The following is a 27,060-nucleotide window of genomic DNA, read 5'->3' on the forward strand; positions in this document are numbered from 1 at the left end:
CAGTGCCTGAGATTCAGTAGGCAACTAATATATGTCCTCTTCTTCTACTGGCCAGCCACCTCCTGGTCCTTCAGTTCCTGGTTCAAACGTCTCCTCCTGCAGTATTCTCCCTGCAGAGTTGAAAGCTCTCTCCTCTTAGCACCGTAAGTTATTTTAACACTGAGTATCCCATATTCTCATCACTCACTTGCCTTTCTTCCCATCTAGAATGTGAATTTCTTTGGAGTGTCATATCTTATTTACCTTTGTTTCTCCAGGGCCTGGCACACAGCAAAATCCTAGCAAAGATTTTTTTCAAAGAATGAGTAAAGAAATAGAAAATCAACACTAGAAATATTCCTAATTCTAAAAGATGCCATGCAAAGATCATTAATAATATCATTAGTAAAAAATACCAAACTCTCCAAACTGAGTTTCATAAATAATGAGCACATTTTTTTTGATCACCAACTTAAGGTCACAACATGCTACATATTACAGCAGTTTTACCGAATAGGTGAGAAACTAGTTAACACTCCAACCATGTGTAGGTACAAAGAAGTTCCTAGAACCCAAGAAAGAAATAATGATGACTCTCACTTAAATCCAATGACTTAAAAATACTATTGTTACTCAAGCATCTCATATATTTTTAAAGATTTTATTTATTTGAGAGAGAGAGAGAGAGAGAGAGAGAGCATGAGTGGGGGGAGGGGCACAGGGAGGAAAAGCAGGCTCCCCACTGAGCAGGGAGCCTGACTTGGGGCTCAATTCCAGGACCTGGAGATCATGACCTGAGCTGAAGGCAGACACTTAACCCACTGAGCCACCCAGGCACCCCTGAAGCCTCTCATCTTTAAATGGCAATGTAAAGTATGATCTTCTTTGTCTATAACAAGAGCTTGAATTTAGATTTCTAATATTAGTGATATACTTTAGCATAAAATAATGTCTTTGAAAATATAGTCATTTTGGTTTTTCATGGATTTAGTTAAAAAACATCCATTCATTTGAAGATTCATGAGTCAGGCACTGAACTAGGCAGTGACGATATAACAGGAAAGAAATAAAGTTTTTGCCCTCACACTAATAAAACAAATGAGCTTAAAGAGATCTTAGAATTAATTTTGACAAGCTTCTTCTTTGAGTTACTTGTTTTCCATTGTATGATATTCCATAAATAACTAAAAGGGTCTCATGTTTCCAAAATAGAGACAGGTTTCCATATTGGATGGTTTCCTGTTGCTACTACCACAAATTACTACATATTTGGTGACTTGAGACAACACAAATTCATTATCTTATAGTTCTAGAGGTTAGAAGCCTAACGTGGGTCTCACTCAGCTAAAAGTCAAGGTGTTGGCAGGGCTGCATTCCTCTGGGGGCTCTATGGAAAGAATCCATTTCTTTGCTCACCTGCATTCCTTGGCTTGTGGCCCCTTCCTCCATCTTTAAAGCAGCAAAGACAGTGCAGACTTCATCACATGACATCACTCTGACACTGATTATCCAGCCTTCCTCCCTCACTTCAGAGGACCCTGTGTTTACATCGGACCCACCGGATCACCTATGGGAACCTTCCCATCTCTCAACACCAGTTGACCAGCAACCTAATTCCTCTTTGCCATGTCACCCAACACAGTCACAGCTTCCAGGGATTAGGACATGAGCCATGATTCTTTAGGGAGCTGTGAGAGTCTTCCTACCACACATAGCTCTGGAGCAGTCAGGTCAATGAGGCCAGGTCACATATATGACCCAGCGTGAAACCTGGAACACCATCACTCCTAGATGCCAGTCCTCCCACCTGCTGGAATGTTGCTCCTCCCCAGCACCTCCGAGAAGCACACAGTCTTTGTCCTTCCACGTGAGCCACCGTACAAAGTTGCCATTCCCATTCATCAAACTAGGTTCTATCCACCCTCTCAATTGTTTTAATAATAAAGCTAATGATTTTTCTCCGGTCTGCCCCAACCCCAAAATGGAGGGACAGCCATGCCCTGTCTTCCATCCCTCTATTCTAGTGAGGGATAAAACCCCCCTTTGCCCACGTGTGACACTAAGATTTGTTAATTATAGTAAAAACGTATTCATCTCTGTCCTGTTGCTGTTACTTCTCCGTTACCTCAACATACATTCATTCATTGTTTTTGAAGTTCAGAGAACAGTGGGGCGCCCGGGTGACTCAGTCGTTAAGCGTCTGCCTTCGGCTCAGGTCATGATATCAGGGGTCCTGGGATCGAGCCCCGCATCAGGCTCCCTGCTCGGCGGGTAGCCTGCTTCTCCCTCTCCCTCTGTCCCTGCTGCTCCCCCTGCCTGTGCTGTGTGTGTGTGTGTCAAATAAATAAATATTTTTAAAAATACAGTTTAAAGTTCAAAGAACAGAGGGGTGTGTTCGTGTGGATGTACGTGTGCATGTGCATGCCATAAACCTCTTGAGAGCAAAGACTGCCTAACTTGCTAAACACAAATACTTAGTAGACACTAGTCAGCTAAGCAAAGACTAAGCAGTCCCTGACCATGACAGTGAAAAAAAAGACATATTTCTGGCGTCCTGTAGAGATTTCCTGTAGAGATTTCCTGTCATAGAAGGTAAGTGGAAAGAACCAGGTGGTGTGGCTGGCTCAAGCGGGGCAAGGGAGGTCATTCTGGGCCCTGAGATGTCACCTCAGGGGGCCACAGCAGCTGGCTCTTTGGACACTGGCTGGGGGGAGCCGGAGCCAGCTCTTCTGTTTTTGACAACAGCATTTGGCCACACAGAGGGCTCCATTCCAGCTGGCATCCACCTAGGGTGGAGTGCCCATTTGGCTATATGGAGCAGATTTTCCAACTCTGTTTTCCTATCGGCACACAGTTGTGACCCTTGGGTATTGGAAGCATCTATAGGGAATCAGATCTAGTCACTTGTACAGGAGTTCATCCCAGGTCATCAGAACCTGTTTGTCCACTAGGCTAGAGATCACTTACCTTAAGAATACTTCAGAACAAGGGTTTATAAAATACTTGATCAACTGGGTGTTTAACAATTGCTATTTAAACTGTGATCATTTTTACAATTTCAAAGTTAACAAATGTAAACTTGAGAGACTGAATTGTACTGACCCTCTCTTTATGTGTCTCAGACATCCAGCATCCTATTCCACAAATTCTCCCCCTTCCTTTCTCCCCCTCAGCTCAGCTGCCACCCTGAGGACACAGTTGTCCAAAAGTGCATTCACTTCCCACCCCCTAGGCACGTTTCTAGGCATGAGAAGTGAAAACTGCTGGAAGATTTCCATTTCCCTTGCTCCTTTTCTCGGCCACGCACCGCAAAATCCCCAAACCAAAGAAATAAACTCTTATCAGGGGAACCAGGCTTGCCCAGCCCCATATGCTTAGTGTCACTATAAGTGACACCTGGGACACAGTTTCACTGGCTATTTCTGGTCAGCCGCCCAGATTCCATGAAGACAGAGGGAAAAGAACTGCCTTTCCCGTTCGAACAACATTCTCGTTGTTACCTGTGCTCTCGGGTAAAATCCTTCAGAAGCTCAGCCATGCTTGCTGCCCCCACCCACCTTCATTTCTTAACACTCTACCTTCAATCCAGAGAACCCCAAAATGCGCAAGCAAGAAGACACCCCAGAGATCATCCTGCCTCGACCCCTCAGTCTATGGGTGACGACATGCTTATGAGAAACAGGTTGACGCCATTGGAAAGGCTTTAGTCTTCGTACTGGGACAGATCCCCATCGTGAAGCCGAAGTCTGCCCTGCATGGAAGACCACAGGTCTAGGATCTTGCTGGAGCCCTGCATTTGCGCATGACAGACCGTACGGCGGAGGGAAGCTAGAGGAGTTACGTCCAGCACAATGTAGCGATGCTAACCTGGAGTACAGAGAACAAGCTTTTGTCCGAGCAGAAATAATTAAATGTAGGAGAAGCCTCCAGAGCTTGGTGAATGTTGAGACACCAGCGCCCTCTGTGCCCTCCTTTGCTTCTCCTGTGGTTCTCCCACATTTTAGGATGAGGGGACCTTGAAGCTGAATGCATGGCCACCTCCTGGCTGGGCTGGCAGCTGTTTGTAGGCAACAGAGGGACTCTCTTGCTCTGCTGACTTTTCCTGGATTCTTTTTTTTTTTTTTTTTAAGATTTTATTTATTTATTTGACCGAGAGAGACACAGTGCGCGAGAGAGCACAAGCAGGGGGAGTGGGAGAGGGAGAAGCAGGCTTCCCGCCGAGCAGGGAGCCCGATGCGGGGCTCGATCCCAGGACCCTGGGATCACGACCCGAGCCGAAGGCAGACGCTTAACAACTGAGCCACCGAGGCACCCCTTTTCCTGGATTCTCAGATGTAGTGGTGATTACATATCCCTGTGAGAACAGAAGCAGCTAGTAAGGCCACTGAAGCTATGCTTTAAGAAGGAGTGGCAACCTCAATCTACATGCTCTATTCCTCTCTGCATTCCTAAAAATGGATGGGACTTTTTTACTAAATATTTTATTAGAAGAAGAATAACCTAAAATAAGCAGCACTGAGTATAGGTTGGAAGGTCTAAGGACGTATGAGGAGGAAGCCCGACGTTTTCTAAACAACTGCGTGTTAGCTGCACCGCTACAGGCCGGGGGTCCAGACCCACCTTTATAGACTTCTGTTACCTGAGGAGATCAGCTTCTAAAACACAGAGTCTGGCCCCTGCTGTAACGTGGGTTTTGTCCAGTGGGGCCCACACCTCTTCTACCTCCAACAAGTGCACCTGACCCAGCTGGCTTCTTGGAGGAGGCTCCTGAGTGACCCCTTGAGGGATCAGTTAGGTTTATCCCATTGGGAAGGAAGGGAAAATGCATCCCAGGTGGTAGGAACAGCATGTACACATGCCACAAGGTTGAAACTGAGCCTGGTATTTCCAGAAGGCAGATAGTAATTATGCATTACTAGAACATGGCGCAATGAGGCAGGGGTTGGAAGCCTGCATCCGAAGGCCCTCAATGCCAGGCTGGGGCTCTAGATGTTAGCCCTGGGGTTACAGCCAAAGATTCCAGCTGTAACAAGTACCCCAGGCATTTCAGAAGGGTTACGGAGTTCCATGCAAGATCAAGAACAGCAAAGCAAGGGGGAGGGATTAAGAAGGTGGTTGCAGATGAGGCTCCCGACGGGGCCAGCACGCCAAGACATTACCTGCTGGGCTCCCCCACTGGAGCTGTCACAGGGCAGGAGGTGAGGGCTGAGAGATGCGCAGAGCACCACAGGGCTGGAAGGAGGTGAGCTCTGTGGAGGTGGAGCAGGCAGGGAATAGGATTTTGACCGGTAACACCAGAAGGGGGATGGCACAGGGAGAATGGAACTGGTGGAGTCCAGCAGCATGGCTGTAAGAGGAGAGGCTTTCTGGGTGAGACTTCAGGCACAGGCAGGAGGGCAGGGAAGACAGGTGGGCAGCAAGTGTGTGACACAGAATGACAGATTCATAAGCATTTAATGATGAGGAGATGGACTCTAGCTACCTCAGCACAAACATGCAAAGGCAGGACAATTTCTAAAGTCCGAATGGCATCCATGCATGAGAGAGAGAGAGAGAAACAGAGAGAAAGGGAAAAGAAGAAGACAAGGAGCTATGGTTTCATTAAATGAACATCTCATGATTGTCTCAAAATCACTCATCAGCTGACCGAAAGGTAACTACTTTTGTGCTTTAAAGTTAAAATCCTTGTACCTAAAATTTCCTTTTCTGATAATTTCGCTCAGCTTCAAGGCTCTGGAAAAGTCTGCCTACCTCCTTCTTCCCTGTGATCACCTGGGAGTGGAAGCCAAAAACCAAAACTTACCCTCAGGGCACCTACTCAAACATATTATTAGATCATCAGAATTGGATTTGATTCTTCCATCAGCCAGACTTCATAGCTGCTATAAATCAAATTGTATGCATTGCAATAAAGCTTCTCCTCTCTGTGCTCCTTCGAGCTCATCCATTTACTTAAATAGAGGCAGGGCTTCTTAGATAGGCCAGACGTTCTGCCTCCAAGTGACTTACCACACACTTCCTCTCAGACTTGACCAGAGGGGAAGACTCGGTTGTGACAACCAGCACACGCCCTTCCTGCTGTCCCCCCACCCCCACCCTGCAGACCATCAGAGAGGTTTCCTGGGAGGGACGGGTGAACCCAACAAGTAAAAAACTCTTGCCATGGGCACCAGTGCTGGTCTTGGCTTTTGCATTTCTTCCATGTCTATTTGGGAAGAATCTCTGATGCTTCAAGTAGATAGCTTAACCTATGGTCCTCGATATAGTGACCATACAACACACTCCCTCTCACCTTCCATGAGAGAGGACCAAGGGTGGGTTGGCACAGCCCACAAACCGCTGGTCAGGGAACACAACCGCTATGTCAGTCCACCAAGAAATTCATGGAATGAAGGGACTAGTCCTATCCCCAAGGAACTTTTGATTTGGTCAGGGAGACGCATTTATTACATCATTAAGTCAATGTTTATTGAACACCTACTGTGTACCAGGCACTATTCTAGGCTCTTGGCAGTAAGTAGCCAATGAAACAGAAAGAAATCCTTTGCCTCATGGAGCTAACATTCCTGTGCTAAATGAGGACACAACTTTTCAACACATAATTAACAAAAGGAACTAACCAGTGGCATAAGGTAAGGACAAAGTGATGCTGCATTTAGAAGGAAGGAGGAGGAAATGCATCTTGTTGGAATAAGGGAGGCTCCATGAGGAAACAGGAGCCTAGAAACTTCGTTAAAACTCAAATATGCCTCTACAGGCTCAAGTATATATTATCTCCAGGCATGGTGATGGGACATACAGATATTTCCAAAAAAGGTTACCACATCGTGCTTTATCTCGTGCTTGATGACTATTCTGCTGCTGTCCCCTTGGAACGGCAAGGAGGCTTGGCTATGGGAGGGAGACACTAGGGTTTCAAGAGGGCCAGAGCAGGTGGGGTTCAAAAGTCATGTTAAGATCCTCCTAACACTCAGGTTTATAATCAACTCATGGTTATCTTATCCCTCCCAACCCAGTAAAACACATACCGCCCACTTCAGACAGCTTTTTATCACATTTTCCCCCTGCGTAGCTCCCAGTTATCAAGTGAAATCCCTGATTCACCTGCACTAAGACCTCCCCTGGGAGCCAAATGCAGAGTGCTCTTTGCCTTGCCAGGCCCTCTCCCTCCGAGGCACTCTGCTCTGAAAGCACCCTGAGCACCTCACCCCGGTGGAAAGTACATGCACAAAACCATCCTCTCTCCAGACCGCCCTCCAAGAGCATGAGGGCTAAGAGTGAGCCATTCAGGAAGTATGCTTAAGAATGAGGGTTTAAAGAAAGGTACCTCCAAAGCATGATGATAAATGCACCAGAAATTCCAGGTGCAATAATCAAGTTGAATACCTTTGCTTAATTTTTTAAATGTGTGAAAAGAAAATAAACAAAACAAACACTTCACTTCCTTTGGGTCATCAGTTGAGAAATTGTAGGATCAATCCCCTTTGGTTTGAATAAGCCTAGAAAACCGTCTTCCCAATTCAGCCAGGCTCCCCTTCCAAAATGTCTCATCAGACAGGTGTGCAGTTTCTACTGAAATATCTCCATCAGTGAAGATCTTCTTCAAGGCAAGCAACCTGTTCATTAGACAGTCAGGGGTTTCAAAAATTCTCCAGATGTTTTCCCTCTCTCTCTCTCTCTCTGTTTTTTTTTTTTTTAAGAGAACAAGGGGTGGGGCAGAGGGAGAGAGAGAATCTTAAGCAGGCTCACACCCAGAGCAGAGCCCGTTGTGGTGCTCGATCTCACAATGCTGAGATCATGACCTGAGTTGAAAACAAGAGTCAGACAATTTAATCAACTGAGCCACCCAGGCACCCCTCCAGATGTTTCTTTATATCCTCAACCCACTGGCCCTAGGACCGATATGACTAAAAAAGTAGATCAGTATGAATTTAAACATGTTATAAATCCAATCATTAAGTAGAATAATTTTGAGAAGATAGGATGAATAAAATGAGAATTGGCAAGCAGGAATTGTGATTGTCCCTAAGAACAAAATATGGTGAATGGACTTTGGAAAGATAACCTTCAGGGAGACAGTAGGTGAGAAAAAAGCCTGAGAGAGAACGAGTCTCATCAGGGTGAGGCCATCACTTGTCATGGGACTTCAAGAAGCTGGGACCGGGATAGGGGCTAAGGCAGATGGCTATTATGTTTTATCAAATTTATGTGTGATTAAAATTAGTCCCTGTACTTTAGCAGTCATTTATAACACATCTTGGAAATTCCAACCTTCTCTCTCTGCATGTGGGGCTATGACACAGAATGGCCATGGGACACATGCGGTCTAAGGAAAGGAGTAAATGCTCAGCTGGGTCACACCTTCATCCTCAGGTATGCCTATCTGGAAAAGCTGACTTAAGAAGATATGCTAAGTTTTTGTTTGTGTGCTTGTTTTTGAATCACTTATCTAACTCAGAACAGTACCAGTTATTTTTTGTGTGTGAGAGAAAATATCTACAATTCTCAGTTTTTTGTTTGCTGCTTTTGCAGCTGACCTACACATCAATATTGCAAACACATTCTGAAATCATCAATAATTACCTTTCATTGTGGTACTCAAAATTCAAAAAGAATTCACCATTCCTTCTGGTTTCCAATGTACCTAAACTAAGGTGGGGGGGGGTTAGTTTTAAAAATTATAGGATGTCATTTCCAAAACTGAGAAATATACACACATGAGAGATGGAATAAACCAGTTTGCATATATTAACCTCTGAAAATATTGGACCACATCTTTCTTTATCAATATCCCTCATTCCCATATGACCTTGCACAGAAGAATTTGAAATCGACACACAATTTCTATAATTCTCTAGTTTGTTTTTTCTACTTGGTAATTTAAATCATGACTAAAATTGTCTTGATTGAATCTACTTTAACCTGACCTAACTTGAAACATTTGCCATCAGCTACTGCAAGCAATCAAGGTAACCCCAATTACAGCACACAGTTCCCTTTCTTGCCCAATGACTAGCTCAGTACTATTGCAAATTATGTCAAACAAGCATTGCAAACAGCTCACCCACATCTGCAGAGGAAGCACAACATCCACAGACCAAAGTAGATCTTACCAGTACCAATTATGCTTCCTTTATCTTGATAAGAAGGCAGCAAATCGAATTATAACGGATGAACAAACTATTACCCCCCTGCCAAGGATGCATTGAAAATTTCTAAGATCTTGCACTAAAATGAAAAGTGCTGTGATTTTTAATAACTGTAGGATTATCTAATTCTGTTTGTGGATGTTTTACTGCTGTGAGGACATCTGCCTCTGGGGACTGTCTCCCCTCCAGTGATGACTGACAGCCCTGTTCTCTGGACCAGACTGAGTACAACTTCAAGAAGCCAGAAGTCACCAACCTTCCCAGGTGATCCAGTACAAGGTGTAGGGTAGGGTGGCTGCCCCTGCCAAAGCCTGGAATCTGAAGATGCCATTCAGAACCCGGGTTTCTGTGTCTCCTCCACCTGCTTCGTTATTTCATGCCAGCCTCCCCAGGATCTCTGTTTGCCCTGCTTGGCAGCAACAGAAGACAATGTTTTTCCAGTGTTCCTTGTTTCACCCATCTCTAGCTTCACTTAAGCCAGATGCTTTGCCTTGGTTTGTTTTTGTCCTGTGTACAGCAGGAGCAAAAGGCCCTTAGGTACCGAAATGCACACAGAAGCATGCTACACGTGTGAGAAGCCCTTTTCACAAAACTGTCGACCTACAGAGATGTCTACGGTGACAGGGCCCCAAACCCCCCCCACAAAGGCTAGCCTCTGGAGATGCTCAGTTGCCCAATGGTCAGGATATATTTAAGTGTATTAACACATTTACTCCACGGACTATCAGGCAGCCAATAGAACAGGTACACGTGAAAAAGAGAATTATTAAGATTACAATATATAGGTGAACACTTAGAAGAGAGAAACTACTGAAAGGAGAATTTCACATTGTTGCTGATCACAAAGTTGCTGATCACAACTTTACCAAAAGTATGGCTGCATATGGATGTGGCCGTGGAAATTATGAAAGTATAACATACATACATATATGGTACAAATAAACTAAAAGAGGAAGATGATCACTGACTATTACATTCTAGGAGTCTATGGAAACAGTGATGGAGCTCTTGCCAAGCTTAAAACACCTGACATTTCAGGGGTACCTGGGTGGCTCAGTCAGTTAAGCAACTGACTCTTGATTTTGGCTCAGGTCATGATCTCAGGGTTCTGGGATGGAGTCCCACATCAGGCCAATAACATGAGCATACAGCTATTCACTGGAAGGGCAGAGATGAGCCCTGGAACCTCCCCACTCATGAATCTGTCCTCTTTTCTCTCCAGCACACTGCAAGGGATTCATGCAAATAAATCAGGGATCCTCCTTATCTGAGTAGTCACCATCCAAATCCCTACAGTTATGAGCTTCTTTGGGGAAGCATGTTTTCCAAACACTAAAATATTTCCTAATAACCAACCATTTTATGACTTGAGTCCCCACTCAAAATTCCATCCTCGTCCACAGCCAGCATCTACACCTGATCCTGTCTGTGAGTGGGGGTCTTGTACCTCCCATGGAACGACATGTGTCCACAGCAAAGGTTGCAAATCTTGCCCCACAAATACAGAATTTCATGAGGTTAATCAAAATGACATCAGAGAACTTCCTCAGTAACAGGTAAAACAATGGCAAATGGGGACTGAGCAGTTTGATGTGGAAACAATCATTTCAGAGAAAAATTTTAAGTTGGTGCAAGATAGGGATTTTAATACAGAGGGAGTTTATTATTAAAGAACCTAAAAGGCCCAAAGGAAAATGACTAAGACCTCGAGCATTTTTGTAAAACTAGCCCATCTTGAAGATGTGATGTAAGTGTCAAATGTGATTTAAAGTACCACAATATACAGTCATACATTCTGTCCAAAAAATTTACTCCTCTCAAAACACTCAACATCTGACTTTTGCACTGCTCATTCTAAGAGATAGCCATGGTCAAAATGATAATATAAATTTTGTTAAATGTAAACTAAAATAAATCTATTTTCATATTTTTCAGGTTATTTTTTTTTGTAAAATAAAGTCCCAAAGCTTCTTTTCATTAAATTATGAAATTTTGGTCCCCACTTAAGTGGATTCACTTTAAATGGCCTTTTTCTGGTTCCAATTATCCTTGGATAACAAGAACCTGCTGTAGAATCTTCAGAAAGAATTTCTTAAATATAAATCAGTAATGTGAAGGATATTTATATCATTTCAAGCCAAGCATACATTTTAGAAGCAGGAAGTTCAGACCCAGACTATGAAATACTAGGGGGCACTGTGTTTTTATTTTGCCCCCGCTCATCAAAAATAATGCATTTCATATTTTATCTTATACAAAATAAAAACAAAGGTTACAAAATCACCAATGAGCAATGACTATATTCGTCTCAATTCTCCTAAAACGTGTGAAAATACAACAATGTATTTGCCATCCTGAATTAATAATTAAGTTTCTAGTTTTACATCCTATTTTACATGAAAAAAAACATGGAAAAATCTTAAGTTTCTTAATAGTAGCTGATTTGCATATTGTGATTAGTTCTTCACCTGCAGTTATCTGTGGCTCTGTATAATTTGTGGTCCGAACTTCACCTGAGAACAATCAAGTTTGCTGAGTTTTCTTATGTTCAAAATATTTATTACATGAAAATAGTTAACATTCAGGGCTAACATTCACTTAGATAATGAAAGCTATTCTAGTATCATAAAAACACAAGGCTTTATTTTAGAAGCATCAATTATTCAGTGGAACATTTTCTTCTAGAAGAATAAGAGAATATTTCTTCCATTAAATAAAATTGCAACATTCTTTAACAGAAAGATATTTTTTCTTTTGCTTTTCAAATCTGTAACAATAGTACAAATCTAATTAATCAATGAGGAACAACTTAAAATATGTGGGATAATAAGTTAAAAATTCATTTATTAGGGACTTTCCAGCTTCTGTGACCAAAATAATAAACAATTCATGATTCCGTTTGTTTACTAATCCTGTCTCAAAGGTCAAGACCAAGATTATCAACTCGGTCTTGCTGTCAAATTTGCTTATCTCTCAAATGAGCATAAATGAATGGCTCAGATTAAGATGTGACTAAAGTTCTTTCCAGGAAGGACAACAAAGTCCCAGCTCCCACAGCCACCAGAGGCTGAAGAGGGAAGATGTGGAATGTCTGCCATGCTCTACTGGAGACACATGAATTATGTCACGACTATGATCTAAGAATGTGAAGAATAAGCTTAAAACCACCCCTCAGATATTTGAGACTCCTGCTTCATCCATCAGATGAGCCTTCTGCAGTGGTGCCCTGCCAGGAATGGAGTGAGCGAGTTATCATTTTTTCTGCTACATACAGAGTATAACAACTTTCTACTTTTGCTGAAATTTGAGGGAGGCTGCATTAGATGTTTTCCCTAATTAGAGCTGATTCTTTCCACCTAGAACTGTGATAAGGAACTCTTTTTTTTTTTTTTTCTGTGAAAATATAGAAAACATAATACTTCAGAACGTAGCATTCCAAAGTCCTTTTTCCTAACCATTACTCCAGAATAGATATGACCCATATGGTTCGGGCTTAATGATTACTAACACTCACATAGTGCCAGGCACTCAAAGTGTTTTCCATATGTTAACTCATTTACAACTCGTAATAATCTTCTGAGGTAGAACTGTCCTCATCCCCATTTTACAGATCAGGAAACACAGAGCTGTTTAGCAACTTGTCCAGGCATCAGAGCCAAGCCAGGATTCACGTGAGGCAGGGAGGCTCCAGAGTCCATATAGGACCTCTGTTTTGTGTATTTATTTGGGAGATGGGGAGAGGAAATGCAGAGAGAGGAGAAGAAGGAAAAAAAAAAAAAACCTTCTGGGAGACTCTCTTCTCTCCTGGCCCACACACATATATACCGCAAAGAAAATTTCGGTTGTGAACACATCAACAAGTCCATTCTCACTGGCTGGTTCTTCAAATAAAAATGCTCAATTTCTTTTTCTTTTTTTTAAAGATTTTATTTATTTATTTGAGAGAGAGTATGAGAGACAGAGAGCACAAGAGGGAAGAGGGTCAGACGGAGAAGCAGACCCCCTGCTGAACAGGGAGCCCGATGCGGGACTCGATCCCAGGACTCCAGGATCATGACCTGAGCTGAAGGCAGTCGCTTAACCAACTGAGCCACCCAGGCCCCCCAAAAATGCTCAATTTCTTATTAAAAGGGCAGTATTCTTCTAGAGCTACTTGGAGAAGTAGGGGAAAAGAGGAGCCTGGGCACCAAACAAGAATGGTGTCACACACAAGAAGCAAAGAAAGAGGAGACCGGATGGAGCTGTCGTTGGAGAGGAGGGTGGCCTAGGCCTTACTGCAATCTAGACCCTGTGAATTTCAGACTTTTCTCCCTCTCCCCAAAGTATTCTTCAATATGATGTCTTCACACGTGAGGAAAGCCAGAATAACAGTGGCTGCTACAGAAGTACATATGGAAATACATGTGCTTGGCCTGCGCAAGTTCATTACCAACATTCATCAAATCTTCATTCATCATTACATATTATTCCCATTTTAGAGGCAAGGCTAAGACATAGAGTATTTTGCCCCAAGCCACAGAATTATATAATTGTATTTATTATATAATTGAAATTCCAGCTTCTAGATGCTATGATAGGTTAAGGAGTCCAATGAGGTCCCTGAAAGACAACCATCTCCCCTGTTGCGTAGAGAGACCCTTGAGAACTGTAATGGGTGGTGACCACTGCACCCAGCAAGAAGACATGTACCTGTGTATACAAGGATGGGAATAACAAAAATTAATGTATTTACTGTTGTGGTTACATTGCAGCTGCATTGCGAGTGGTTCCCAAAATACATTTTATTTTTTTAGTTTTTTTCAAAGATTTTATTTATTCATGAGAGAGAGCACATGTGCAAGAGAGCACAAGCAGAGGGAGGGGCAGAGGGAGAGGGAGAAGCAGGCTCCCCAGAGCAGGGAACCTGATGCAGGGCTCGATCCCAGGACCCCGAGATCATGACCTGAGCTGAGAGTGGACGCTTAACCAACTGAGCCACGCAGGCACCCCCCAAAATACAATTTAATGCTTTCTTAATAATATCCAAAGAAAAAAGGAAAACTAAAGAAGAATTTGGAATTTGTGGGAAATTTTTTTACAAGAAATTGGCACGCTAACCAATTTGTAATTTGGGAGGGTGAATAACCTTGACATCTCCCATGAGAAAAACGCTCCTCAATCACCTTACTCTAAAAAAAGGGGCTTTGAAGGAAAATAAGTCCCATATTTTGTATTAAAAAAAAAAAGTCTAGGTGGCTAGGTGTAGACAATGGGAAGCTCATTCATACTAACAAATTAAAAATTGCTTAAAGTTTTATTCAAGCTCTGTTTCAGAATCAAGAAACGGCCTAACAGGTGACAAGGTGGTGAGGCTCTATGCCTGATGTGGTTGCACCTGTTTAAGCACAGAAGAGACAGCCCGGCTGAAAAAGCACCCTCATCAAATGACACCGTAAAACTATGTATTTTAATGGGCTGGAAAGACAAATCTGAACAACTGGTCGACAGGCTGGATTTAACTCGGCCCTTTTCTTTGTCTGATAGCTGAATAAAAGAATGGATTTTAATAATTGAACTCACGGGGCGCCTGGGTGGCTCAGTCGTTAAGTGTCTGCCTTCAGTTCAGGTCATGATCCCAGGGTCCTGGGATCCAGACCTGCATCGGGCTCCCTGCTCAGCCGGGAGCCTTCTTCTCCCTCTCCCACTCCCCCTGCTTGTGTTCCCTCTCTAGCTGTATCTGTCAAATAAATAAAATCTTTAAAAAAATAATAATAATAATTGAACTCACTATATTTTTCATGATAACTCAGGACATGCTGAGGCCAAACTGACAGAGATTTTTTTCAGCAAGATTTGCTAAATTTTTTAGCGAGTGGTACTGGGGGGGCGGGGAGGGGGACACCGGATGTGAAGTGACATGGGGCCACATCTCCAGGCCAGAGGGTGGGAGGCGGATCAGGTCCAGGCCCCAGCTCACTTCAGGGTCCCCACACACCACGTCATCAGGGCACTAGAGGCTGGTGAAAATGAGAAAAACAAACCCAAGAAACTGAACCATGGTTTGGATTCTAAACCCTCCCTTTAGACAAACTTGTAAGGAACTGGAAAGTGATTTTCAAGGCTTACTCAACACTACTGGGCTCTGGCTTACCAAGGAAAGATGAAGGAAGGTAGGTTTCCAAACTCAGGGTAGAACTTGCTATTTTTCTTCAAAAAGTTAAAAGATGATGCAACAAAGAATAAAAATATAGATGAAGTAAATGAATTCACCTAAAATAAAGAGGGGCCTCAAAGGCAGGCTTCTTCAGCAGATACTTTGCCAAGACAGATTTGTTCAGTGCATAAGACAAAACTGTTGTGATAAAAAGGGAGCTTGAGAGTTAGATGAAGATGGTGCTTGTGAGAATGCTGAGACTCTAGCTTTGTTCATGTGTGATGGAAATTCGTGATGAAACAAAGATCATCACCAGCCAGTTGTTCACTGAGAAAGTCCTTTGATGAGTATTTCCCCGAAAACACTCTAAGCTACCACGCAATCCCAGGGACACCCTCTCACCAAGAAGACAAACTTACAAAATCTTTCCACCAACAAGAACCTGAAAATGTCACAGGAAGAATTCTGGGCACCCCCTCCCCTTGGGGAATCCCCTCCCACAGCTTATAAAGCAGTGAAGAAAGTCATGTCATCTCCATTACTTGTGTGGGACATTATCTGGCTGCTCACCCCTGCCCCCACAACCACAGCATGAGTTCATTCTTCTCTGCCACTCAGGTACTTGAATAAACCAAGTTTGAGAAGTGCTGAGTTTAGCCCTTAACCTCAAGGCGCACCTGACTCCCGCCAGGATGAGGAAGGAGACAAGCAGGAGATCCTGTTGGTACCACTATTTCCTGTTGTGCGTACTCCAGGCCGGCACCAGCCTGAACACAAGCCTCCCACCCCCCCACACCACCAAATGATGGGAGGCCCTACCAGCACATATGAGGGTTTTGTCTGCGTTTTCACTTGGGAATCCTTCCTCTCTCCCCATCAGCCTGCCCCACCCTCCACTCACTGCAAGATAGGTCCAGCAAGGACCCCCACTCCCCTGTCCACAGCAATGGGCACTTGACCCAGGGCACCCCCTCCTAAGGAATGCCTTTCCTAAGACCTGATTTAGCAACAGTAGAAAAAAGAGGGTCTCCTTTCTTGCAGGGTCAATGCTGTAAGGGCTGCTGTAGCTGTCTTTCAGACCCAAGAGAAAATGAGGCCAATATACAGAGCACACTTGAGTCCCCATGAAAGCCAGCTTCCCCCTCGGATTTCCCTAGCAAATAAGTCAACAAATTCCATGTTTGACTTAAGCTACTTTGAGTTGGTGGGGGGGGAGGAGATGTGCAAGCCCCAATTTTCCCCAAGAAAATTGCTTTTTTTTTTTTAATAGGAAAAAGAAAAACTTTGTATCTAATAATATACTCAGTTACCATTTCCGGTAAAAAAGATTCCTCATTTGGACAGGAAATAATTTGTTACAAATACATTCATAAAACAGCCACTTATGTTTTGCAGAAAACTGTTCTAACTTGATACTTAAAATCTTATAAGTAAATGGTTTAATTATAAGGTTCCAAGTTATCCTTTAATATATTGTAACGCTCTGATACATCTGAAGGATCACATCGAATACTTATTAAAGAATTATATCATGTCAGACAGGACATGGTAGCATTAAAAAAAAAAATAACCACCAAAGATGTTTCGCAGCGAACTGTTCCTAGGCTTAAGCCTCATAAAGACTTGTAGAAAGGACAGAGTAGGTCTTACTCTGAATGAATGTTCCATCAGAATAAGAAAAGCTACTTAAAGGAAAAACTCCACTCACAAAAGCACAATCAAGGCGCCTGGGTGGCTCAGATGGTTAAGCGTCTGCCTTCGGCTCAGGTCATGATCCCAGGGTCCTGGGATCGAGTCCCACATCGGGCTCCCTGCTCCTTGGGAGCCTGTTTCTCCCTCTCCTTCTCTCTCTCTCTCTCTCTGTCTCTCATGAATAAATAAATAAAATCTTAAAAAAAAAAAATCTTTAAAAAAAAAAAGCACAATCAGGGGTCTAAATGTAGCATTTACATGTCGGGGGGGGGGGGGGGGGGGGGGGGGGGGCGGTGCCGGCATGGAAGCCAAAACCCTCCTTGGAGACCAGCTGCAGGGATGCTGACTTCCCCGCCGGCTTCTGCTCAAGCTGAGCTCTGGTGGGGTCCCCCAAGCAGCCACCGGCCACTGTAGGCTGGGGGCTTCTGCACCTGCTCCCCAGGCAATTCGTGCAGCTGTAGCCAGAACTGGCAAGTTAGCTCAGGCCACACATTGATGAGGTTTATCAGATGTGGTAGGAATGATCAATGAGGTTATTCCATTTCATAAATAAGGCAACCGTGACAGGGATCAGTTCCAAATTTATTACGGTGACACAGAAAATATATCCGTAAACCGACAAAGCTCACAGACCTTTGATCTTTCATAACTTTCAAACCTGCTGTCTAAGGCCAATCTGCTCCCCAGATGTGTCACCTCCTCATGGAGCTGCCTCTGGGCTGCTAATCTTCCTGGGACAAACCCCCGACTTCTCCCTCACTACTAACATCCTTCTCTTTTGCACATCTGCCTCTTAGGATGGGCCTCAAACTCTAGGAGAATCAGGGATGGAGTCTTACTGACCTTGATTCCTGGACCGGATTCTAATGGAACTCGACAGGCTGCCTAACAAATAAATATTCATTAAATGGATAAATCATATTTCCTTTTGCTTTATTGTAAAAACAAAAGGAAGAAAATGATAAAAAGAAAAAAACAACCTTGCCTATTAGGATCTCAATAAAGACATTCTAAAAATGTGAAGGAGCCCAATGTAGGCTGAGGGGTAATGTGAAATAATCTAGGCATTTGTTCTTAATACAAGAGAAAGAGAGAGCTTAGTTTCTGATAAAAGAAAAAACAAATCTGACTTTAACAGATCCTGATTCTCCCCCCATCTTCACGGTTTTTCATCGGCATTCTTACATTTCTCTAGGTTCAGTTATTGGAGATTCCCTCCTGACACTGGATTTGAAGGTAACTCAGGTAACTCGGGTCAATTCGGGGTCAAATACCAGAAAGGGAGCATGTCTGCTCTTCCGCTCCACAGGCTGGCCATACTGAGGGGAGCTGTGGGCCCTCCAGCCATCTCTGCCACCTGTTGTCAGGAACCCCCCTCTTGAAAATCACATCTTCCACCCCAAATGCATTCCTTTTCTCCACTCATGTGCTGTTCATTCATGACAAGTGAAGCGGGGAAGGAGCAGGAGGAGAGAACACAGGCCCCTCTGTCAGCCAGTCCCCCCACAGGCACTCCAGCAGCCCCTGGGGCTCTGGGCGCAGAACAAAGACCCCAGCGGGGGACCCGCGGGGGCAGACACGTGGACCCAGGCAGGCAGGCGACTTCTGCTAAGTCAGTGGCCTCAAACGGGTAGAGAAGCACCAGTGGGGAATCCCTGCAACATGGGCTGCTTCTCACCCCACCTGGAATTCCTCAGTACCCCAAGAAATGATCAAGCTGGTGGTAAAGGCAGAGCCCCCCCCCCCCCCGCTGTGAGGGAACTGTCGGGCAGGGTCGGGAACTGTGTATTTACTGCTGTCCACTGAAGGCTTCTGTCACCCCACATCCATGTGTCGCAGCCTCATCCCCAGTGTGATGGTATTTGGAGGTGGGCCCTTTAGAGGGAATTAATTCATAAGGGTAGAACCCTCATGAATGGGATTCGGTCCCTTAAAAAAGAGACCCCAGAGAGCTCCTTCCCCACTTCTGCCAGGTGAGGGCACAGCATAAAGACAACGGGCTACAAAGAGAAGTGGGCCGGCACCTGGATCTCGGACTTCCCAGCCTCCAGAACTGTGAGAAATCAATGTTTGTTATTTAAACCTACATAGTCTCTGGTATTGTGTTAGAGCCGCCTGAACAGACGAAGACATTTATTAACATTGAAGCGCACTAGTGTATCCTTCCCAGCCTACCACCCCAAAACCGCAACCACTCTTCCTCAGCCACACCTGAGATGTCCCGCAAGGTTTCTAAGTCCACGGGGCTCACACCTGTCCCTCCATCCACAGCATTTCACGTGTGTTCACCTCGCAACAGAGCATGCGCCGCAAGTGTGACGTAAAATATACTGTTTTACGAAACGTTTGAAATGCTCACCCTATGTCTCTCTTCTCTCTCACTAGAAGGGATTCTATTTTCTCATACTCTTTTTTTTTTTTTAATGTTTAAATCTCCCAAAGCATCTAACATAGGTCCTCATGCACAGCAGGTTCTCCATTATTTGTCCACCAAATCCCTTTTAAAGTTTAATTGCTCAGGTTATTGCTCATTTCCCCCTCATTGTTCCCTTCATCCACGACCAAGACATTCACTTACTGGCAAAATTGAAAAGTTAACTATTGTTTACTTTTACTTGAGGGAATGTGGGAAGGATGATCCTCGGACACAAACTCTTCAAATAAGAAAGCCAGAATAAAAGATGCAAGAACTTAACGTTACTCTGGGGACACTACATCAAAAACTAATGATGTACTGTATAGTGACTAACATAACATAATAAAAATAAATAAATAAATAAATAAATAAATAAATAAATAAATAAATAATATAAAAATAATAATTAAAGTTACTCTGGGGATTTAACCATTCATTCACAAAACATGCTCAGCTTTGGAGGGACAAGGACAAAGGCATCACCTCTGTCCCCAAGGACTTGCAATAAACAGAGGAGAGAGAACATAGGAACAGAAAGGTAGAACTGAAGTCTCAGGCATGCTGTGAATGTAAATACACGTGGGCTCTCTCCATGGGCCCAGGCTGCTCGGTGAATGTCAGATTTCAGCTTCCTGTGAGAAGCCCTCCCTGACCAACTAGTGTAAAGTAGGCTTCTCCCTCACCCCCTCTTCCTCACAGCACACTCTGAGCACCTGCCCCATTTGTAATCCTGGGTTTCTTGGCTCCCTGCTCATGTCTGTCTTTCTAGAATGGAAGCTCCACGAAGCAGGCCTATTCTTTGTGCCCCTTTCTACCTAGCACAGTGCCCTGCACAGAAGGTGTGTGTGGACAAATGAAAGCCAGGAGGGCCAGTCCCACCACGTGGTTGGAGGTGGACAGAGTCAGAAAAGCTGTCCTACATCAGAGGAAGGTCGTGGGAGCAAACAGTCTCCCAGAGGAACAGAAGAGTCAGACCGACCTGAGTGGTTCATCTTGCTCCCTCCCTTTACTTGCATAAAATGCGGAGAGCTGCCACCTAACAGGGTCATTGTCAATGCCCCCAGGACAGTGTGTGGTCATTCAGTGCCTGAGCAATTACTGCCACTTCCTCCCCTCTCCTCTTGAGCCACGTGAGCTGGAGAACACACACACGCGAAGCATAAAACCCTCCTCAGCACAATCTAATGGGCCCAGGTCACCAAGGAGGGTAGGAACAGAAGCGGAGCGGGGCGGGGGGGGGGGGGGGGTAGGCACGTGGAGAGGAGGGAGGGGGATTCCATGAACAGAATGTAAGCTCCAGCTTACACTGAATTGGGGCGAAACTGGGAGCTGTGGTGTGTTCTACACTTAACCCCCCACTGGCCATTCAAGTAATAATTCCATTTTACTGCTCCATTCATCAGTTCATCATCATTTCTTCCATCAAGGAGGATAAGCCAGAGAGATTTAAGACCTAACGTCCAAAAACAAAAGACACGCATAGGTACCTCTCAGGAGTCCTGGGGCGGGAGTAGGGTGTACTGCTCTAACTTGTAATACATTTTTTAAAAACAGTACCACTCACTTATGCACAGAGTTTACGTTTGAACTGAGATGCCTGCAGTGGATCTGTTTATGTGGTGCCAATTTTTAATGTATTATTATCTTTTGAAATGCAAAGGGAGTAGAAATGAGAACTCCACAATTATCTTTTTGAATACATGTAATATAAATCACAAAATGCTGGAATTTCTTTATCCTTGGATATTGGTAATTGAAGGAAAATTAGGGGGCAGGGGGGCATTTTCTCCTTCAATTCGCAGCTCTGCCCAAAAGATTTTGCAGTACAGCCAAAGATAATGAAGGCTGCATAAATATTCATAGTCAAAAGGAAAAAGGGATGTATGGCAGGCTGCATAATGCCTCCCGCAAAGACGTTCACGTCTTAATGCCTGGAACCTGTGAATGTTATCTAATATGGCAAGGACTCTGCCAATGTGATAAACTTGAGGATCTCGAGATGGAGAAATTATCCTACATTATCTGGATGAACCCAACATAATCCCCAGTGTCCTTAAAGGAGGGAGGCCAAGGGAGACTGACTCCAGAGGAAAAGGTGGGATGAGGGTGGGAACAGACGCGGGAGTGATGTGTTTTGAAAATAGACCACAAGCCAAGGAATGCAGGCAGACACTAGAAGCTGAAAAAGACAAAGAAACAGATTCTTCCTAGGAGACTCAAGGAGGAATGGGCCTGACTGGCACCTTGATTTCAGCCCCCTAAGACTCATTTTGGACTCCTGACCTCCAGGACTGTAAGAGAAGAAATCTGTTTAAGTCTGTGCCAATTTACTATAGTGGCAACAGTAAACTGTAGTATGATTGTTTGAGTCCAAATTGCTTGATCACAAAGCTAGTTGAGAAAGAATAAATTCTTATACTCAAACATGTAGCCTTCTAAATCTGACCTAATAGGTGCTGTGTGGCTTTTCTCTTTGCAGAAGTGTCAGCTCTGGTTCCATTTCAGACCAAGACCCTCCCCGTCATTATCATATTCAAGACGTTAAGCGGAAATCCACACGCTACTTTTATTCTATTATAAAAGCATGTTTTCTTGAATCTTACTGTGTGTTTAGTTCTTCGATATAATTCTTATTACATATTAGGATTCAAAATATCTTTTGGGGGTTGTCTGGGTGGCTCAGTCAGTTAAGCACCCAACTCTTGATTTTGGCTCAGGTCATGATCTCAGGTCCTGGGACTGAGTCCTCGTTGGGCTCCCCGCTCAGCCAGCAGTCAGCTTGAGCTTCTCTCCCTCTGCCCCTCCCCCCACTCATGTGTGCTCTCTCTCTCTTAAATAAATAAATCATTTAAAAATATATCTTTTGGAATCAACTCCACTCCAATTTAAAAATAGGAATAAAAAACACAGCAATTCATCACACCAAACTTTAAAGAATATAATTTGTCTATGATCTACTGTGTGTCTCAGGCTGTATTTGTTAGCTGAATTAATATACACAGAAGTTTGAAGAACTCAAATTAACTAACTTTACTAATTGTATACCCATTGCTTTCTCTCCACTTCTAGAAACTCTTTCAGTGATAACGATCAATAAAGAGATGCCTCACTTGAGAGAATGGGTAAACATGTTAGCTGTCCCACCTTACTCAGGACCTTAAACAATGATTTATCCTGGAAACATCCGAAGCATTTATAAACAGAATAATAAAGAAGCGGAAGAGAATAGCCCCATATTTGCTTAATAAGAATAATATGTAACAGCTTGAAATTCTAAGAAAGGACAGAGAAAATAAATTCAAGTAACTTTGTAGCAGAATGCTTTCATTATATACCTTGAGGGGCGTATCTTCTAGTGATTATAAAAAACTACACGAAATGGTTACTCTGACTTGCTAGTCCTGGCTGGTGGTGGCACGGCTGGTGGTGGCACCACTGGTTTTGAAATTCAGATGCTCTTCTATGTGTCTGCAGGTAGCATAAAGCAAATGCCTAAACATACACTTCCTCTTGGCAACCCAGGTTTTCAATATGGGAAAAGGGAGATATAAATGTAGAATTAGGGAAATGTGAGGAATGGCCCAGTGATGGTGGATTTGAATGGGAGAGTATCAATATGAATTAATACCTTTTTTCTTAAATTTATGTCCTAGACCTATCTACAGAAAAGGTCTAGAAATGAGGATGCCACATCAGCAAAGAGCACACATGGTACCCAGATCTTGATTTCTAAGTACCATTCCCACAAAAAGGAATCAGGTTCCAGAAGAAATGCTGGGTTCCAAATTTGTGGCAATGAAAGCACAATGTGAATCTGGAAATTATATCGTCCCTTTAAAAATAGAGTGATCTTAAGATTTTCACCTAAGTGACCAAACTTCAGGTTACCCAAGGAGGGATAACTTAATTATACCTGCCTCTTGATGCAATTAAATAAGTGCACAACATCATTTCTGGACAAAGGTGTTCAACCTGAATCTAATAATTAGGAAACAAGGAGACAAATGCAGAACGTGGGACACAGGTCATGACTACTAGTCCAGACTTTGGAAAGAAAGGACAGTTTCCTGAAAAACAGAAAGTGGCAAAATCTCTATTCTCGACCAGCAGAGACTGAAGAAGCATAACCAAAAGAAATGCATGAACACTAACTGGGCAGGGAGGGCATAAAGACATTTTTGGACAACTGAAAAAATGTGTAAAGGAACTGTACATTAGATAATATTGTTGAATAAATGTCAATTTTCTGCAGGGTGATACTGGCATTGTGGTTAAGAGGAGACTGTCTTTATTCTTAGGAAGTGCCTTAAGTATTTATTTGGGGATAAATTTCATGGTATCTGCAACTTATGTTCAAATGGCTCTACATGGGAAAAACTGTATGTAATGATGATCAGAAGAATGAAAAGGATGAATAAGAGTCACTGAATTGGGGGTGCCTGGGTGGCTCAGTCTGTTAAGTGTCTGCCTTCGGCTCAGGTCATGATCTCAGGGTCCTGGGATCGAGCCCCACATTGGGCTCCCTGCTCCGTGGGAAGCCTGCTTCTCCCTCTCCCACTCCCCCTGCTTGTGTTCCCTCTCTCGCTGTGTCTCTCGCTGTCAGATAAATAAATAAAATCTTAAAAAAAAAAAAAAGAGTTACTGAATTGTTCTTCCCATTTTTCTGTAGGCTTAAACATTTTCAAAATTTAAAAAGTTGGAAGAAATTCCAAGGAAAGGGAATTTTAAATGTCTTCAAAACCATCATGTCATTATTTTGCCCTAAATTGATTTCTGCTAATTACTATGTCTGTCTGCTTGAAGATATCTATGGTAGTAGTAGCAGTAACAGCAGTTGTATTAAAGAATCAAAGAAAGTGGGGCACCTGGGTGGCCCAGTCCAATAAGTGGCCAACTCTTGATTTCAGGTCAGGTCATGATCTCAGGGTCTCGAGTTGAGCCCCTTCGTCAGGCTCCACACTCAGCGGGGAGTCTGCTTTATTCTCTCTCTCCCTCTCCCTCTGCCCCTCCTCCAACTCGCACTTGCATGCTCTCTCTCTCTCACTCTAAAGTAAGTAAATAAAATCTTGTATTAAAAAAGAATCAAAGAAAGAGCAGTTTACAGATTATAAGTGATTTTAAAAAAATAATTAAATAGGATATAGCCAGTTTAAAATAAAGTGGCATATTTATAAATAATAATAGCCAAAGCCACCGTGCTAAATACTTTTCATGTATTATCTCACTCTCATAATGCTTGAGATAGGTACTATCATCATTCCCACCTTATAGCTGCAGAAGTTCAGGCTTAAAATGGTCACATAGCTCCTATATTATCAGGGCTGTGATTTGAACCCAGATAGTCTGACCCAACTTTTTCAAATGTATAAACTTGCATTCATGGAAAGAGGAAATCAGTCATCAGGAAACAAAAGATTTGCACACATTTTGGGAGGGTGAATGTAACCATAAGAACATGCAACCAGAAAAGAACAGAATGCAGAATGCCTAGAAAAATATACAATCTGAAAACAAACAAAAAACAAACAAAAAAGAGCTACTGATATTTAAAAATATGGTTGCTAAGTAAAAACTTCAATAGGAGAGTTAGAAGTTAAAATTATGGAAATCTCTCGGCACACAGAGCAAAAGGACAAAGAGATGAAAAATGAAAGACAAGATAAAAAGACAGGATTAATGCAGGGAGCCTAACATCTGACTAATAGAAGTTCTAAAGACCACAGAAAAGTGAGGAAAGAAAGGAAAAGAAGCAATTATCAAAGAAATAATATAAGAACACTTGCCAGAGCCGAAGAGAGACGTGTGTTTAGGCTTCAAGATTGTGCTGGTTGTCACTGCATTGTCTCTCAGCCGGCCATCCACCCCATTTCCCTCCTTGATGATACTGGAGCTGGACATGGGAAAGGTTTCTCCTTTACCAGCTGACATCGGGCAGGAGGCAGGGGCTTCTCTGTGAGGTGTGCTCTTGCCAGGAGATACACACCCAGTGAGGCTCGGCCTGAGCACTTGCAGGTGGATCCCAGAGAGTCTGGCAGGCTCCCTGCAGGTAGCTTCCCACAAGGTGTAACAGCAGCATGCCTGTGAGTGTTCCCAAGTGAGAACTTGTAGGCAGGCACCCAGCAAGGCTGGTGGGTCCCCTGGGTGGTGGAGGAGGAGGCTTCCTAGGGAGTCGCACTGCCACATCAGCAGGCAGTATCCCACTCGGGCTTACATGCAGCACCTCACCCACCTGCTCTGGTACCAGTGGACCACAAGGCATGCCCTCCCTAAGAGATGACTCTCAGCTTTGGGGATAGGCGAGGGGCAGTCACTTCTAAATCTGATCCTGCATCAGACCTAGAGGAAGCAGCTGCTCCCTATGTCTGTCATTCCTGTATTCTTTACTGGTCCTCTTTTCCCCTTAGTAGCTAATCCCCCGTTAGCCCCTTAGTAGTTAATCCCTCACTGCTAGTTAATAATTCTTTACACTTCCCCTGCCCAAATTCCTGTTTGATTTTTGTCTCCTGAACAGAACCTGATACACCCACTGACTACAAAATACAATAAATGAGAAAAGACTCATCCCCAGACACTTGACTATGAAATTACAGAATATTAAGGAATGAAGAAAAAGAGAGAAACTCTAGGAGCTTCCAAAAAGGAAAAAAGAATCAGTCAAAAAGATGTTTTAAAAAGAAAATGAGACCAGCATGTGACTTTTCACATCAGCAACTATAGGGCAAAATTTTTGATAATTAGAGAAAAAAATATTTCAAACCTATAAATCCATACCAATCATAGTGAAGAACATTTTCAACCATACAAGACTCAGAAAACTTACTTCAATCCAAGGAAGTCATGTGAGATTATATTCCACCAAAACGAGAGTAAAAAAATAAGAAAGGGGAAATGTAGCATACAAGAATGATAGGACAAAGTCTAGAATTCCAGGAAAATGAGCAGGAGAAGATCTAGGAAGCAATGAGAAAATCAATGAGTGGGCTCCAGAAAGGATATCTTCAAGACGACTGCATTTATTTCAAGGAACAGACAAATGAGTTAAAACCTAGAAATTATTAGGGATACAGTAAAGGAGACATGGGTCTTTCCTCAAAAGGGAGGGGAAAAAAACTCAGATCAATAAAAATTCAAGAACAACTGCCAACAACAAAATATAAGACATGATCCAAATGTGCCATGATTCTGAGCACTTCGTGAAACTTAACAGAGGAACCTGTTTGAAATCAACATTAGAAATTTCCTCCTTTGAGCAATGCTTCAGTTGTGATATTGGAATTATGGGGAGGGAAGTACAATTATAGCACACTACTTGGCTCTGCCACAGATAGTATTTACGTGAACACACTCATTGGCTTGTAACCTTGAGACTCAACCTTTGGACAAAGCAAAGCAAATTGTGCCAGTTAGAGAAGGCAAATGTTATCAACTTCAACACTTAAAAGTAAAGATATAGCTGAGAAAGTTGAAAGATGGACAAGTGGAAAAAAAAGAGGCAGACAGAAGAGTAACAGTACTTAGTACCCAAATCTCACAAAATTTGAGATAAAAGGTGGTAAGCAGGTGGAACAAAATATAGAGACTTATGAATATTATAATTGCAATAGTAACGAATAGAGTTCATACAGTGATAAAACTAAGAAGTTACACATGGCTCTGTGTGTGTGTGTGTGTGTGCGCTTCATCTATCATAG

The 27,060-nt window shown here is 43.2% G+C and overlaps 1 protein-coding gene across 3 annotated transcripts in view; it reads right to left on the minus strand.

The window, feature by feature from the left end:
* The window catches only part of SVIL (supervillin), a 229,085-nt gene that overhangs the window by 179,618 nt on the left and 22,407 nt on the right, over window positions 1-27,060 (minus strand). Inside the window, exon 1 of one of the 3 annotated variants that reach the window (XM_034987200.1) lies at window positions 1,396-2,135. The exons of the other annotated variants lie outside the window; for them this stretch is intronic. The gene's annotated coding sequence lies outside the window, so the exon portion shown is untranslated. Of the gene's footprint in view, window positions 1-1,395; window positions 2,136-27,060 lie in introns of those variants that run through there. 3 annotated transcript variants of the gene reach the window in all.

The sequence above is a fragment of the Mirounga leonina genome, unplaced genomic scaffold (assembly GCF_011800145.1).
Source record: "Mirounga leonina isolate KUSES-001 unplaced genomic scaffold, KU_Mleo_1.0 Mir_413, whole genome shotgun sequence".
Lineage (NCBI taxonomy): Eukaryota > Metazoa > Chordata > Mammalia > Carnivora > Phocidae > Mirounga > Mirounga leonina.